Below are 16832 nucleotides of genomic sequence, written 5' to 3' on the forward strand. Positions count from 1 at the left end.
ATATATTGGGACATTGGCACATCTAGGGGTCTATTTACTAAACGACGGCTTTTCAAAGTCGCCGATTGTTATCTTTGCCCATAAATTTAAAAATCACAAAACCAGGTGTGTTTTGCACTTTAATAGTTTTGCGGATTTAAATTCTGTGGTTAAATGTAAAATTCAATATTTCGTCTAAGATTTATGTATTATTTATATGTTGGTTGTTGCTGTCCTTTATGTATGAAATTTCTACAAATAATCAGACAATGCAAACTTGTGTTATAAACTACTATTTCTATGATGAACATTATGGTTTCCATTTTAATATCTGACTAGCATAAATTAGAATAATTGGTTGGTGTCTATGTACAGCATGGTGTTGGTGAAAGTGAAGTGTTGATTGAATTTTCCTTTTCAAGCTCTAAAACATCCTGTAATAAAGACTAAATATTAGAAAAAACAAAAGCAAAAGATAAGGCAGGAAATTATGGGGTTTTTTTTGTAGAAGACATTTAACACTACTACAAAAGCTGCAAACCGTGTATGCCTTCTGCATATGTGCTTGTACGGTTTCAGCAATTATATTCCGCAGTCAACCGCAAAATTACATGCATTTTGGCAGAAAATTGGAGAACAGTGTACAATTTTAGGGAGGATAACGACGTATTTTCTACCTATTACACTGAAGTGCCAAAAATCATGGGATAGATACCTAGTATCGTGTAGGACCCACCCCTCTAACCCGGCGAAGTGCAGTAACTCGCCGTGGCATCGATTCCACAAGTGTATTGTTCATTCTAGCACCCTGCACCTCTTAAAACCCATGTAATTCCTCTTTCCTGCCTGGGGTGTCACTTTCTGTAGAAAAAGGAGGGTGATTTAACCCCTTATTGTTCCTCAGCACATTGAATAGTACTTCCAACAATATATGAAGACTATATGGTCATAGAAATTCAGAGATATTAGTTGCATGCATTTGCAAATACATGGAAAGCTGCTAGGCCTCGTCACGGCTCCTTTTTCTACTTAGTATGACCCCTCCCTTTCATGCACAGGATTAGTGCTGCTAGATTGATTGAGCAGCTGCCATTTTTGTTTGTTTGGTGTCACTCTCTGCTCTGGTGCTTCTACCACACAAACTGCTGAATTTCACCAGTATGTTGCATCAGATGAGTGTGCAAGAAGCATAAGAGCAGAGACCGACACCCCAGGCAGGAAAGAGGAACTGCACAGGTTGTGACAGGTGCAGGGTGCTAGAATGAAGACTACTGGAGAGATGTTGACCCATGCCATCTGGATAGCTTCCCACAGCTTCCTGATATTTGTAGGTTCAGGATCTTGGATGTGAATGGACCGTTCCACCACGTCTCATAAATACTCGATTGGGTTGATGTCAGGCAAATGTGGTGGTCACACCATTTGTTAGAATGTTCCAGACTGCTCCTCAAACAAATTCTGGACAACTTGGGACTGATGACATGGTGCATTATCCTACTGGTATATTCCATCATTGTGGGGGTACATGAAGGGCTGCAAATGGCCATCAAGTAATGCAACATAGCAGTTACCGTTCAATTACATGTTCAGGCGGACCAGCGGACCCAACCAATGCCATGTGAACACACCCCACACCATTATGGAACCACAACCAAGGTGAGGTGCTCAGTCCGGTGTCGTAGTGTTAACAGGGGCACTCTGGTGGGTCTTCTGCTCCCAAATCCCATGGAAGCTAAAGAACGCTGCACTGACCTACTGACTATGCATCTGGTACTGTACTACTGCATTGAATGTAAGTTGAGCCAGTGTCGCTTGTCTGTTACCATGGACATTTCTGGCCAGACACCGCTAGTCACGATCATTAAGCACCTGTGTGTCGGCCCCTGTGCTGTCCATGGTGGTTGGTAATGCCTTCCATAAGGTATTCCCGGTACACAAGTTACATCTTCCATTGAAAAATGTTGAATGTCCACACAATTCCGGAAATAGAATGTCCCATACGTCGGGGCACTCAATATCATGCCCTGTTCGCCTTGGCATGAACAGCCGAGCTGGTGTTCAAACTGACTCACGAAATGTCAGATTACAACTGAAGGAGGTCTGGGCATTTCCAAGATGTCACAGTACCATTACCTCTACATACCGATATCCCATGACTTTTGACACATAATTGTAATTATGAATTAATGAGTGCACTGCACAGCATACTAACATAACATATCTAACGAGGATATTATATTGTTAACAAAACTGAAAATTAACTCCTACACAATGACCAATCATGAGACTGCTCGAGACCAGTTGAGACTAATATAACCTTCCTTGCATGTGGCAAAGGGTCTTTGATAAAATCCAAGCAAGACACAAGCTCCGAGGTTCCCAAACTCTGTGGTCAATTCAGACCTGGACGCTAAGCTGCACTCTCTCGCTGCCAAAAGGGGCCGGGTATGCAAATTCCACGATCGCACTGTCTTGTGTAAGGATGACCTCTATGTCTTAGAGAGCGATGACAGAGTGAGCGCACGCCGGTATAAAGATGCCCACTTTTCTTTCAACGCACACGTCATCTCCAGGAAGTGTATGATTAATCAGAACCATCGAGAGCCATCGGAGCTGCACGCAGCGCTTGAGGTAGACCCTACTCCACCGCAAGCACTGCAGGCTGAAATACAACCAAGTGACGTGTACAATGACGCTTCCATGCCAGTTATGCACACCAATAAAAAACAAAACAAAAAAACCCAAAAAACTCTGTTTTGACGCCCAGACACGCCTGCGTTCACAGCACCACTCCTTCGTTCACAAGCACCTTCCCCTGTTACCACCCACAAACGGCCCTGTCACCAAAAATAGCGCTCAGTATTTGTGCAACGAGCGCAGGATTCCCAATAGCAGTGACTGGTTCGCGCACACGCGATGCATGCGCAGACGGGCGACAATCGCCCATAGCGTGCGTCTGTGGCTTAGCATTCGGGTCTGAATCAGGCCCTCTGTCCTCAAGGCACCCCAACAGTCTAGGTTTTAAGGATTTCCATGCTTGACCACAGGTGATTTAATTAGTACCTCAGTCAATTTGATTTAACCACCTGTGCTCAACCATGGATATATCTAACACCTGGGATGCCTTGAGGACGGTGTTTCGGAACCTCTGCACTAGCTATTCTTTAAAGAGCATTATTAGTGCTAGCTAAGGTGTTCTCCCACACCCCAATACAATCTGTGCACTAATCTCTCTGCAAAATTCCAAACATATAAAATTTCCTAACAATGATTTGTATTTTTGCATGTTATATTTTCCATATCCATATTGTGGCAATGTAGATTTTTGTGGCACTTTACATATAAACAATGATGCGAACACAAACTAGGAAAGACTAAAATATCTTAATATGTATACTTTTGAGCAGAAAAGGGAAAGGTGGGGGAACATGCTTGACAAATTGATGTATTTGAACGTTTTTAATACATCAAGCGTTTTAACAAGGTACAGGAGGGAAGCATCCTTCAAAATAGATGTACAAGAACGAGGATATGCACTGAGACTAGAGGGAGGTAGGCACAGAGGAAATTTGAGGAAAAATGACTTCACAGAATGGGTAGTGGATAAGTGGAATAGCCTCCCATCAGATGTGGTTGAAGCTAAGACAGTGGAACAATTTAAACACGCTTGGGAGAAGCATATGAATATCCTTAAGAGAGACCTAAGGAGCAAATAGGGTTGAAATTGCCAAAAGGATAAATGAAAAGGTGCAGGCTAGATAGGCCAAGTGATTCCTATCTGCTGTCAAATTCGGTTTCTAATAGGTGAATGTGTTCAAATCCATCTCGAGATGACTAGTGTACATACAATAGAATTATTTTCTAACAGTTATTTAGGCAGTGCTTTACAGAGAATATATCAGTCAGTCATTCACATCAGTCCCTGCCACCAGTAGAGCTTACAATCTAAATTTCCTACCACATGGGCACACACACGCTAGGGTTCATTTCTTGACAGAATCCAATCAATCAACCAGCATGTTTATTTAGTGTGTGAGGAAACTATAGAAGCCACAGGACACCCACAAACACAGGCACACTCCACACATATAGAGCTTTGGTTAGGACCTGAACTAATGACCTGAGAAGGAGCAATGTTGACCACTACACCAACAGTGTTGCACATACGACCAATGTTTGAAGATATGTTATTTATAGCGGTAACTTTTAGCTGCTACCTCTGTAAGATCCCATAAATGTGTTTACTTTAAAGTAAGGGTGGGCAATAAGTGTCCCCCAGCTGTTGTAGAACTACACATCCCAGCATGCACTGCCACAGTTTTGTTGCTATTTGGCCATGCTAAAACTGTCGGATATGTAATTCAACAACAGCTGGAGGGCTGCTTATTGCCCACCCCTGCTTTAAAGACAACACATACTGAATTGAGAGATCTGTATGGGTAGTGAATCCTACACTATGGCAGGACTTTGTTTAATAATAAGATTGGCCTATGGACATGCATTTGGAGTTCATTTTATGGGGGGGGGGGGGTTTATATAATTTTCCGTAGAACACAGCAATGCAAAGAAGGAGAAAAAATAAATCACAAGCTTATGATTTTGTGGACACTGCATAATGATGTAAGATATCATGTATAAAACAACCAGCTTATATCTGTCTAGTGCAAGTCAATGAAAGGAATGAATAACAAAAAAAAGACAAGAGTCAAAGGACTGAAGAAATACAATAAAAAGTGGAGATTTGGTACTCATTAAATAAATGTATCTGAACCCAGCTGGGGAACACGGATTTACCTTGGGATATAGAGGGTGCTGTCCTGGAGTAGGTACTAAACTTGTTTGCTGCGTCTCCTCTACCTACACCATCTTTGAATTCAGCGTATAACTAACCAATCCCACAGGAGAGATTCAAATAAAACACTTAAATGAGAAAATACGCTCCAACAAACTGAGTGAAGCTGTCCAGCAAAAAGCCCACCAAAAAAGATAGCAACAAGGAAAATGCACCATAGAAGCCACCAGGGTCATTTCATGTCAAGTGGTCTAATTTTTAAGATAGTCCCCACCAGCTGATTGAGCACTGCTGAGTAGGTGCAGTTGAACCCACCCCCACTTTGGTTGCCAAAGTTTGCTACTTTTGCATATTGTGAACTAAAATTTTTCCAAAGTTAGTCTGACATATGCCAGCTTTCATGTCAAATTGTAACAAAATTGGAGATGGTCAGATGGGGATCCCTGGCCCACTTGACATGGAATGACCCACCACTGAAACTCATGTTTGCGTGAAAGTAATCTCAACTGAAAAAGACCACCAACAGCTAAACTATTAATCATTCAGCCATCCTGAAAGCACAAGAAGACAATTCACCTTCCATAACAATAAAGAAAAATGACAATCCACCTTCCATAATAAAAAAGAAAAATGGTGCCTAATCTAGGACAATGCCATCTACACAACAAGGTATATCAGTGTCCCCAAGACTGGATGATAGACAGCTATTTCTCTAAGCCCAAGTAGAAGGGTATAAAGTTCCCAAATTTGATTCGAATATACCCTGGTTATGAAAAAATTCAGACAGAACCGAAAAAATAAATAATAAATAATAATAATAATAAGTATATGAGGCCTGATGCAGACTTGGTAGCAAAATGGGAGCAAAATAAATTTGTATTTCCACATATATGCACAGCAGTACACATCTACAGATATGCCGCATGTGTGTGAATCTTCATGGACAGCATATATCAGCGTACATTTGCACCTGACTTATAGCAGACGTATATATGTGCACAATGGAATTGGTATGATTTACCGCCGGACGCATGTCCGGCAGTTGAAATCACGACAGCGGCTGCCCGACTTGTGTGAAAATCCTGATCGTCCCTAAGGTAAGTATTCACTAACTTAATTCCCTCCCCTAACCCTTCCTTAGGGGTGCCTAACCCTAACCTTCCCCCCCAGTGCCTAACTCCCCCTCTAAGTGCCTAAACCTAACCCCCCCCTTCCCCGCCACCTAAACCTAAGTCCCCCGGGGGGGGTGCCTAACCCTAAGTGCCCCTCGGGAACCCTAAACCCCCCCCCCCGCGGCTATCTGCGCTCGGCATCCCTTTGATAGGGATGCCGGGCTCCCGGCATATGTCTACTGACAGGCGTCGGCATATCGACGCCTGACTTTACACACTTGCTCGGATATGACAGTCGGGAAGCCGGCGGTCGAGATTAGGTCCGCCGGCTTCCCGACTGCATACCGTGCATAATTGCTGGTCTGAATAAGATGCATTTGCCAGAATATGCCTTTACTGAACTTTGCTTACATAAAAGTGCTGCTTCCAACCTCAAAGCCCATTAAACTTAATTTGTCCTACACTGCAATTGTGAATTTGTGTGCGCTTGCAGTGCAAAAAAACACAAAACATGGCACATCAGCTAGAGCAGTGCTCACGCTGCATTCACTACATGGTGTGAATTACTTCAATAAATTAAATAATAAATATTTATACAGTCACCTATATGCATAATAGTATCTGTGTTCAAATCTAGAAGTGACTGAAAAATTTTATGAAAAAGCAAAATAGTGCTGGTGTAAAGTATATTACATTTTGTTGTATCCTAAAGCTGGGTGCTGTTATAAACACGTTCCCAAACATCATGGTTGCCAGAGGCATGTGTACAATGTCCCAGAACTAAAAGACAAGTGTGTGTGTGTGTGTATATATATATATATATATATATATATATATATATATATATATATATATATACATACACACACACACACATTTCATAATTATATACAGCAAATTAAGACAAAAGAAGCCCACACATCAGAGTAGAGACGCTGGTAGAGAGATAAAATTGTGAAAAAATAAATGACCAACTAATCAGCTCTTAACTATCATTTTATAAACACAGCCTGCAAAATGTAAATTGGAAGCCGATTGGTTAGTACTTTATCTCTCACAAATTTTATTTCTCTCCCAGCTTTGATAAATACCTCCCTATAATTGAGGTTCAGAAAGCAGGGCAACATTCACAGAAATGGAACACTTACACAAATACCCAAGTAGGAGAAGAGACTTTCACTACACTTTTAGGAAAGGAATTTAAGGAATTCCTGTCACTAGTGTTTAAACACATCAAATACAAAAAAAAAAAACACAACAACTATGTACTAATTTATACTGACCATCTCAGTCATCTGCCTGTATATAAAGGGTTATGCTTTTTACAGGGAGAAAATAAAATCTCACCTTTTACACAAAGTTTAGATCTATTTCTAATAAGCAATACATGTAGATGTGAGCAAGGGGGGTGGTATACTCACAAGAGAGACCTAGCCAGTCTTGTCACTAAGCTCATTCGGACAGGAGAGTCAGCCTCTGTACCAACGCTGAGCTACTGGCAAACAACTCAGTTTGCAGACCTTGACATGTCACACACTGCAGTGAGCTCCACCCTATGGCCATGCACACGCCTCTTCATACATAGTACAGGAAGGTGAGACATTACTGGCTCACACATACACACAGAGAAGGGAAGGACTAAGACAGCTGCTTATCCACAGTGCACAGCTCCCCAACCCACCTATGGGCCCTCCCACACTCAGAGAGGCCCACAGGCTCCTGTTCCTCTGATAAGAATAAACAGACATAATAATGCACATATTCAAACTTTTTACAACATTGTTGAGTAAAACCGGTTTAGAATATTTTTTTTTATTTACAGTGATATGAAATATTGCTCTGGTTTATCAGTTCTTTAATAAAGCAATACATTTATTTTACATGTTGTAATTCAAATGCATTAAACATTGTCAACAATGAAAAAGCAACTATTGCTCAATCTAATCTTTTTATAGCTGTATGTTTTGTGCAGAACTGAACATTACCGAAATGCTAACATTAACACTTGTATGGTCTATTTTGTGTCATTGTCTTATACATGTATGTATACTGCTGGACTGTTTGTCTCAGCACAGATAGCTCTGTCATTTATACTTATTAAAGAAATATATTTTGGTGATTTTCAAGCCTGGATTGTCACCATGGTTCACCTAGCTTCACAGATTGCAACCAAAAAGTGATTGGAATTGTTAAATCAGATTGTCCAACATGTTGGATTTCACAGATGGATTGGGGCTGTGGATTGCTAGTATATGGAGATGATCAGCAGATTTGCGTTTGCTGAAAATAATCTGCAAATCACTGAAAAAGATCTGTAGTGTATGGGTGCAGATTGCTAGATTGGGATCGGGCAATAAATCTTCAAACTGTTCAATTGTGGTTTTCAGATTGTTGATGTATGGGGGCCTTTAGGGAGTAATGGGCCCCATACATCTGCGACAGATGCATCGCTGAAATCCAACATGTTGGATTCTAACAGATATGCCGATCAAAATAAAAAAATTATCGTAATTGGCAGAAATTCTACATGTTCAATTTCACCGATCCTGCAACGGATCGTGGAACATCGATGGCCGCCGTTCGGCATTTCCGGCCGGCGTCTCCGATCCAGTCACAGTTGTATGGAGACCTTTATGCAATTGGTGGTGATGAAAGGTCACAAATGCGGCTGCCCATATCAGACTTAATTAAGGTAGCCAAACCTCTATAGGGTGCAAGGAAAAAACTGATGTTGGTGCTTGCGAGGTGCCGGTCCCTCACAGCCATCATGCACAATTGAATAGTCTGGTTAATTTGGTAACAATGTAATTTACACTGATACAATAACATATTTACCTTCCTGCTACAATACTTTCTACCAATTGCAGGAATAGCTTACAAGGACATTAGTGCATAATTACACCCTAAAACCCAGCAACTGCAATACTATAGCCTTACTTGTTGCCAAGATGTTGATAGCATTTCTTCTAAATCTGTGCTTTTATTAGTAGTTTCAGAAGTTTATTAGTGACCCATTCAACACTTCAGAACATTATCTGCATAGAGTATTCCTCCCTTCCTGACCAATCTCAATGGCCCCAACACTGGAGGGTGCAATCATATAATGTAGTGAATTACTAAACACCTGCAGACTCCATTCTCCTTATATGCCCGGTACCCACTAGTGCAATTTTTTTAAGCAGTTTTACTAGTGTTTTGAGGTCACTGTATATTTCCACCCGTGGTCAAGTATGTGGACACAGCAAGATGTATTTGGACAAATGCAACACACTCCAGTTACTGGTAAAATCAATGTGGGTATGGTCACATTAGGAAGAATGTATTATTTCTTTTCTTCAGACCTGCGTTCTGACGGCATTAATACGGATAAAATAAAGTGGATAAAAGGCCTTTCGCAAAGCTACAGAGAGCAGTGGTCATGTTACTATTCGTGCAGCACCTTGTGTTGCCAGAGGGCCATATATTGCTCATAGGTGCACATGAAGAGCTGACTAAGGGCCTGATTCAGCAAGGAGCGCACGGATGCAGATGCACACAATCGGTCGATTGTTTTGCACTGCGCATGCATCGCAGTGCGCGTACCGGGCAATGCGATGGAGTATGCAGGGAGTCCGCAGCCCCAGGGACAAGTGATTGACAGGAAGTGCCATTTGTGGGGGAGTGGTCGGGCAACGCAGGCGTGCCTGTGTGTTTGGACGGCGTTTCAGGGGCGTGCATAATTAAGCCCTTGCAGAATACGGACGCAGCCTGAGGTCTAGTTGCCCACAGGAAGTCTCGTTATGTCTGCGAGAGGGTCAGGTCAACCGCTATTGTGCATATGGGTCTGATGGTTCTCGATGTCACTGAGGTTTCCGCTGTCTTGCCAGGTATAGAGGACGCAAGTAAAGGGAAGTGGGTGGGATTATGTAGTGCTGGGCGTCTGCTTATTCTGCTGCGATTCCCATGCTTATGCATTCATTAGCACATTCTCGCAGCGGCTGATTGCGTGCATCTGCATCCGTGCGTTCCTTGCTGTATCAGGCCCTCTATCTCCAGATACGGCAGCTCCTGTATATGCGTCTAGTTTGCTACAAGTCATCATCATAAACAGTAAAAATACACCTCTAAACAGGAATATATTGGTTTACATCCTGGTGTGTGTACAGCCTTCACCGAGCTATACATGTGATTGAAATGCATACAACTCATATTACCCAGTTTTGAAGCATCAGCAGTGTGAACTCACACAAAACACACTCCGCACACGGGTGTACATTCAACTCTGCATCTGTCCAAAGGTGTAGTGTCCTACAGAAAGTCAGCACTAAGGGTAGTGTGGGGGTAATAGCAGGGTAATGTCTCCATGCCCTTCACAGAGAGGACCCTGACGTCATCAGCTACTGTCCATCATTCCCTACCATCCACGTGGACATAGAGGGGGAATATAATCTTGTAGCGAGCGAAGCGAGAAACCTAGCCCGAAGCATGGCGAGCCCACGAGGGGACAAGTTTCTTCTCTAGGTGGACTTTATGGGTATGGAATCTCACTTCAGCCCTCACTCACATCACTTCCAGGTCCTTAGCATGAAGTTTGAGCTTATCTCCCCTTCATGCTAGGGACCTGGAAGTGACATGAGGCCGGAAGTGCAGTTCCATGCCCATTAAGGCCATCTAAAGAAGAAAGTTGTCCGCTCACGCTCGCCACAAGGTTATATTCCCTCTCTATGCCCACTTGGATGTTAAGGTATGACGTTGGACAGTAACTGATGACGTCAGGGTCCTCTCCGAGAAGGGGATTTAGACATTACTTTATCATGAAGGGGAAATAAGCTCTACCATAAAAATAGTCAGTGGTGTCCAATAGCTTCATAACTACTGCGGCTTAGAGAAGTGTGAGAGAGGCACTCATCCCATGTGCATTATCTATTGAGCATGATGTGCACCAATAGTCTTTTATATCAAGGAAAGGGGAATGTTGGGAAGGGGAAACACAGCACAGGTAGATAAAGAATATATTCTCAATTGAGAGATTTCAATGCACTAGCACTGTACTAACAAGTTACTGCTACAGTATATGTTGTTTGTTCCTCTTTTTTGCTCATCACAATATTTAATTATCTTTTCACGTTCATATTGAGTTGATTGTCCTACATGCTATGCCGATTGTTTGTACATAGTGAGTATATTGTATTGCACTAGCACTTTCGACCTGTTCAATATTTATTTGGAAATTTTTTGCATGTTATGCCGTCGGTATGTACATAGCACATATATTGCATTGCAATAGCACTTTCTATTACTACTAAACCACAAATTGCTTACCTTCTTACATACAATTTTGTATAAGATATGTGAGTATACTCCATACTATATAATGGTGTCTTTTTTAAAAGGATTTTTAAATAAATTTGTTTGTTTCATATCTGTATTAGTTCCATTTAATTAATTTTTTAATATATAAAATAATAAAAGTTAATTTTTAATATAATATGTGACCCAGTGTGCCTCAAACAAGGGAGTTGTTGTTGTTTTTTTTTACAATAGTCTTTGTAGTCATTTAGAAATAATAATAAAAAAAAAATTAACAAAACTGAAGATTAAAAAATAAAACAGCTAGACAATTACATCCATAACAGATAAAACCATATTACTCCTGTCACTTCCCAGCCCATGCTGTAACCATGCTGCCCCTCCTCACCTGCTGGGTGCTGCTCCTATAATACAGGTGTAGATAAGTGCAGCACAGGCCGGCAGCGTCAGTGTATGATCTCCCAGGCCCGCCCTCTGCCCCCCGAGAAGCAGCAAGTATCACAGCGCGTCAGGGCAGTGAACATAGACAGCGCTTATATTGCTTAATACTTAATAAAGATTTGTTTGTTCAAGACACATGTCTACAACTAATGATGACTCGGCCCGCCCGTATCATTGCTGAGAGCTGCATTTAGAACACGCCTACTCCGCCCTCATTGGTGGCGACGTCAGTGAGTGACATCAGGAAAGCCATACAGCAGCTATATAAAGCAGTAATCACGTTCTATGTGTGTATATATTATATGTGTGTCCTATATTAGTGTATCCAGTATAGATGGTAAGGGAAAATTAGCATACACTCCCAGTCCCACAGAGGTAATGCGACAGCTGCACACTGCTGTCATGGCATACTGTAAGGGTACATGGTCTCATTTCATTGTTAGGTAACTATTAAGACACCATAGTAAACAACATTACTCACATAGGGGCATATTCAATAAGCTGCGATAAGCCGTTTTCTGCAAAAGGTTTTCGCCGGTGATGTCATTTCGCCAGGCGAGAAGACTTTTTGCCGGTGCGGAAACTCAGTGCATTGGAAGAGGTGAAAAAGATTCGCCTATGAAAGCTGTCGAAAAAAAGTGCAGAATTGGATTTTTATGGTGCAAATTTGCTGGAACCCTTGGGACAGCCACCCAAAGGTAAACTGTGTAGAAAAAAAAAAAGTTTTTTTAAAAATTAAGTACACCCCAAAAAATGACTGAAAAAGTGGGTGAAAAAGTACAAAGTTGGGGGACAAACTTAAAAACTAGCAAAATAGACTCCAGGGGGGCCCCCAAGTATGCCCCAGGTGTTTTTAAAATTGCAGGTGCTTGCGGCAGGTGAAATTTTAAATTTTTTTTAAAACTTCACCATAGCAACTTTAAAATATGCTAGCACACATTTTCATGTACCCCAAATTTGCAGGGACTACTTATTTCTTTTGGAGCCATTTCCACTAAGGCCCGAACCCAGCAATAACCCGGATTTTTGCTCTAGTGTAAAAGGGGTATTAGTTTTCGGAGCTTGATAAATAGTACATATTTACTGGAACATAGGCCCTGATTCAGAGCCGGACGCTCTGACAGAGCACTCGCTCTGAATCAGGGCCGTCCCTCTGAATTATAGAGCGACCTCCTGGCCGCTCGCATAGCTGTGGGTGACCACCCACAGCTATAGCAAGTGGCCAAAAAGATGGTCGCGATGGTCAAGACCATCGCGACCATTGGGCTTGCGACGAGACCCTTGTGGTAGGGTCTCGTGGCCGCAAACCCTGGAGTGTTTTTGGCTCTACCAGAGCCAAAAGCACTCCCACTGACATCACTTGTGATGTCAGTGGGGCCGGCCCCAGACGGTAGGCATTCCCATGGGAACGCCTCCGTCTGGCCAGCCACGCCCCCGGCACGCCCACCAAAGGGGGCGTGCTGTCACTCACCATCGACAGCACGCCCCCTTTGTAACGAGACCCATAGCGACGGCTTGCCCGTCGCTATGCGGGTCTCGTGCATGCGCACAACGGAGCCGGCTCCCTCGTGCGCATGCGCACTGGGCCAACATTGACCCGCTTGCGAGCGGGTCTGAATCAGGCCCATAGGCAATATCTGCGATGTGTTTGGCATTAGAGACAATAAATATCCTTCTTAAATAAGCAAGGTATGATGTCTGACATTATGCAACGAGCACTCTTGATCCTCAGCCTATTGAGGGTACTCTTCCACGGGCCCTTAAAACGTCACTGATGTAATACCCTTTTCATATGATTATAATTTCAGAATCTCTCTTAACACCTCGAGCTCTATTCTTTAGGAAATATCTCTCCCAACATGCAACAGCCAGAATAGAAAGAGTGGTTATATAGTGTAAACATTTTTAATAGAGATAGCATCCAGGAAAAAACAAAAAAGTGACCTATGGAGATGTATGCTCTTACCTGGTTAAATCCCTTTCTTTGAAATCCATAGAGGACATATCCTTTAGACAGTGGAATGGGCTGTGAGTAGAAGTCCGGGCACCAGTTAACTTTTTTCTCCCAGCAGCCCGGGAACTCAGAAAGAGGCAAAACATCATCTTGCATGGACAAACATCATCATTCCTGGACTTTTTCGAGGAATGATGATGTTTGTCCATGCAAGATGACGTTTTGCCTCTTTCTGAGTTCCGTTTTTTTGGAGGGAAAAATCCGAACTCGGCGTGCAAACTTGAACCTATCCGAGCCTGCACATCCCTAATAAAAAGCAGGAGCGCAGTGCCACTACAAGGACCATATAATTATGTAATAAATAAAATGTTTAATGTATCTCCCAATGGAGCAGAGATCAAGGATTAGACACATAAAAACATTTGCAAATAACAACAATAAACACATAACATGAATTGTATAAAAGGTCAGTAGGATTAGTTGAACCGAACTGTTCATACAGCCGCTATTGGAAAATGGAATGTCTTACAAAAGTGGCAACTCAGGAGAGTCCTGTTGTAACAATGTAGCGAAGTTGTAAGGTATGCACTGATTATATGTAGCCTTTTGTTGAAAGAATATTAAGGATCCTTAAATGAGTCTAGCAAGACCTGCAGCTTGTTATTTAGTAATTGAAACAAAGTCTCTCCAGACTCAAGACTCATAAATAGTTAAAATACTGGGAGAACTCAAACCTATTCCCAAGTGGTAAAATAATAATGATGTAGCTCCCAGCCACTTATACAGAATCACCGCTGTTAAAAATATGTAGCCTCGGAAATAACAGGCATCATCACAGACCGTGAATAAAGTTGTTAATGTCACAATGGCAGGCAGTAGAAATTCATTAGTTCCTGAGCAGTACTTACTGAGCCTGCGGGTGCCTGATCTTCACCGTCAATCATTAATCCAGTATAGTGAGGCTGGTGGATGTGAAGGGGCGTCCGCTGACGCATGTATCGGCACTGTGCAGTTTTTTTTAAAAAGCTGCCAGCTTTCAAAGAAACGGCACAGCGCCGAGAAACGCGTCAGCTACACACCCCAGTGACATCAGAGGAAGTTTGCCACACTACCAAGCTCCCACCACCTCCTTGTTACCGCTCACCAGTGTACTTGTTGCACCTACATGATTGTGCATTGACCCCAGTGTCCGTCCATCATCTGGCGGACACATGCTGCACAGGCAGACGTCCGCGGCTGTCCCTTCACATCCACCAGCACCACTATCCTGGCTTTAGCTCTTAGGACGGATGTCTCAAGAGCCATCCTGTCAAAGCGAGATGGGCCAGATGTGGATGTAACCACGGGTCCTTAGACAGTAGATCCGGCTGCAGAGGAAGACACAGTGGAGCATCAATGGAGAGGCCTAGGAGATCCAAGTACCAAGCTCGTTGTGGCCAATCAAGGAGCTACAAGGATCACGTTGCCGTCTTCGTACTTCAACTTGTGGGGGACCAGCGAAATCAGGGGTAAGATGTACATGAGATGGAGGACCACTGAACTGCTAAGGTGTCCACCAGAAGGGCTCCCGGATCCCTGGTGCATGAGCAGTACCTCGGAAGCTTGTGGTTATGCCAAGACACCATCAAGTCGATGTCTCCCCAACCCCCGATGGCTTTAGCCACCCAGACGGACCCTCCAGCATCCTCTGTCGGATCCTTAAGGGATTCCGTGTTAGGAATAGGAAGTGTGGTGTTCTTGACTAGGCGGGCAATGTGAGCATCCACATGAGACTCCAATTTGGCCCAATCCACAGCAGGTAGCGGATACAATGAGGCAATGTGCTTAGAAACCTGGAAGCGCCTATTATGGTGAGCCCATGCCTACGCTAGAAGGTCCTTTAGCTGCATAGAAGAAGGGGATTCTACCTAAACCCTTTTTTGATGCTTGAACACTGGAGCTCTAGCCTTTGGGATATGTTCAGCATCCTTGATGCGAAGAACAGCTTTAACTGGCAGCTACATCAACCTGAGAATCAGAACCGGACAATGTCTAAATTACTGTATACTGGGCGCTGACCCCAATATTCAAAAGGAAGTGGTGGGAATAAAGGAAATAATAGAAAATAGAGATGGTAGCAAGAGTAACAAACAATAACCCTTTTTCTGATGTATCTTTTCTCGTCACATTAAGTTTTTCTTTACATTGAACTGTCTAGCATCTGTTGGAAAGATGCTGACACCTGCGCTAACCCCTGCACAGAGTGCGTAAAGGACTGCATCCATGGCAGTTCTATGGCAGTCGGCAGTAAAGTACCCTGAGACTAGCCTACTTTTCCGGATAGCCAAGAGCGTCACCTGATTTTGGGAGACTCCTGGCTATTCCGGGAGTGTAGGAAAGTATGATCTAAATGTAAAGTAGTAAAAATGGAAAAGCTACTGACAATGTGTAACCCGTGCTCTGGCTCCTAGATAATGTCAGCTGTGCAGACTTAAGCAGTCAGTGAAAACTATTATATAACCCCCCACCCCTAAATTGCTTTAACCCTTACCTTGTTTCTGTGCTTTTTGGGCATATACTTTGGCAGGACTACAATGACACGACTATCGACTCAGTGATAGTGAGCGGTCCGTCCCTCCCCCGGACCGCTATCATTCTCCATGGACAGCTGCTGGGGAGATGGGGTGGAAGCAGGAGCGTATCTATAATGGGTGCAGGGTGTGCGGTGCACACGGGCCCCAGGGTCTAGTATATATGCACCCATACTTTGTATTACTTACCTCTCTGAAGTCCTGCGTCGGCTCTCCCAGCGCTGTTAAAAACGCCGAAAAATGGCCACCGCGGCCATTTTTCCGGTGTTTTGCGCATGCGCTGTGTGATCGCTGGAAAAATGTCAGCCGCGCCATTTCCCCGGCGATCTGCGCATGCGCAAAAAGACCCTGGGCACACTCTAGTGCCCAGAGTATATTGATTCTGCGATGGCCGGTCAGTCGGCTGCTGGCCACCAGAGAGGATGGGGCCTGTGTTGGGGGATGCACACGGGCCTCCTCCTCTCTAAAGATGCCCCTGGGTGGATGGGACTTTCCGCCGGTGGCCCCTGAACCAGGAAACTTGCCCTCTCCTGTGGGGTGGGGGGCGGGAGCACCCTCCGAATTTCGTGAGCCTCCCAGCCATTGCGGGAGAGTTGGCAACTCTGATTTAAATTGGAGTACGTTATCTCCATATTTGAGCTAGCAATCCCAACATTGGCCCTCATTCAGAGCCGTACGCTCTGAGCAGAGCGCAC

General features: G+C 43.4%; 1 protein-coding gene across 2 annotated transcripts in view; it reads right to left on the reverse strand.

The window, feature by feature from the left end:
- The window catches only part of ACO1 (aconitase 1), a 54536-nt gene extending 42834 nt beyond the window's left edge, over nucleotides 1–11702 (reverse strand). The window contains exon 1 of one of the 2 annotated variants that reach the window (XM_088457320.1): nucleotides 11561–11702. The gene's annotated coding sequence lies outside the window, so the exon portion shown is untranslated. Of the gene's footprint in view, nucleotides 1–7304; nucleotides 7382–11560 lie in introns of those variants that run through there. The other variant, XM_088457321.1, reaches the window with a different exon arrangement.
- Nucleotides 11703–16832: the final 5130 nt, after the last annotated feature.

Source organism: Taudactylus pleione, unplaced genomic scaffold, assembly GCF_031769625.1.
Source record: "Taudactylus pleione unplaced genomic scaffold, aTauple2 ptg000757l, whole genome shotgun sequence".
NCBI classification, from domain to species: domain Eukaryota; kingdom Metazoa; phylum Chordata; class Amphibia; order Anura; family Myobatrachidae; genus Taudactylus; species Taudactylus pleione.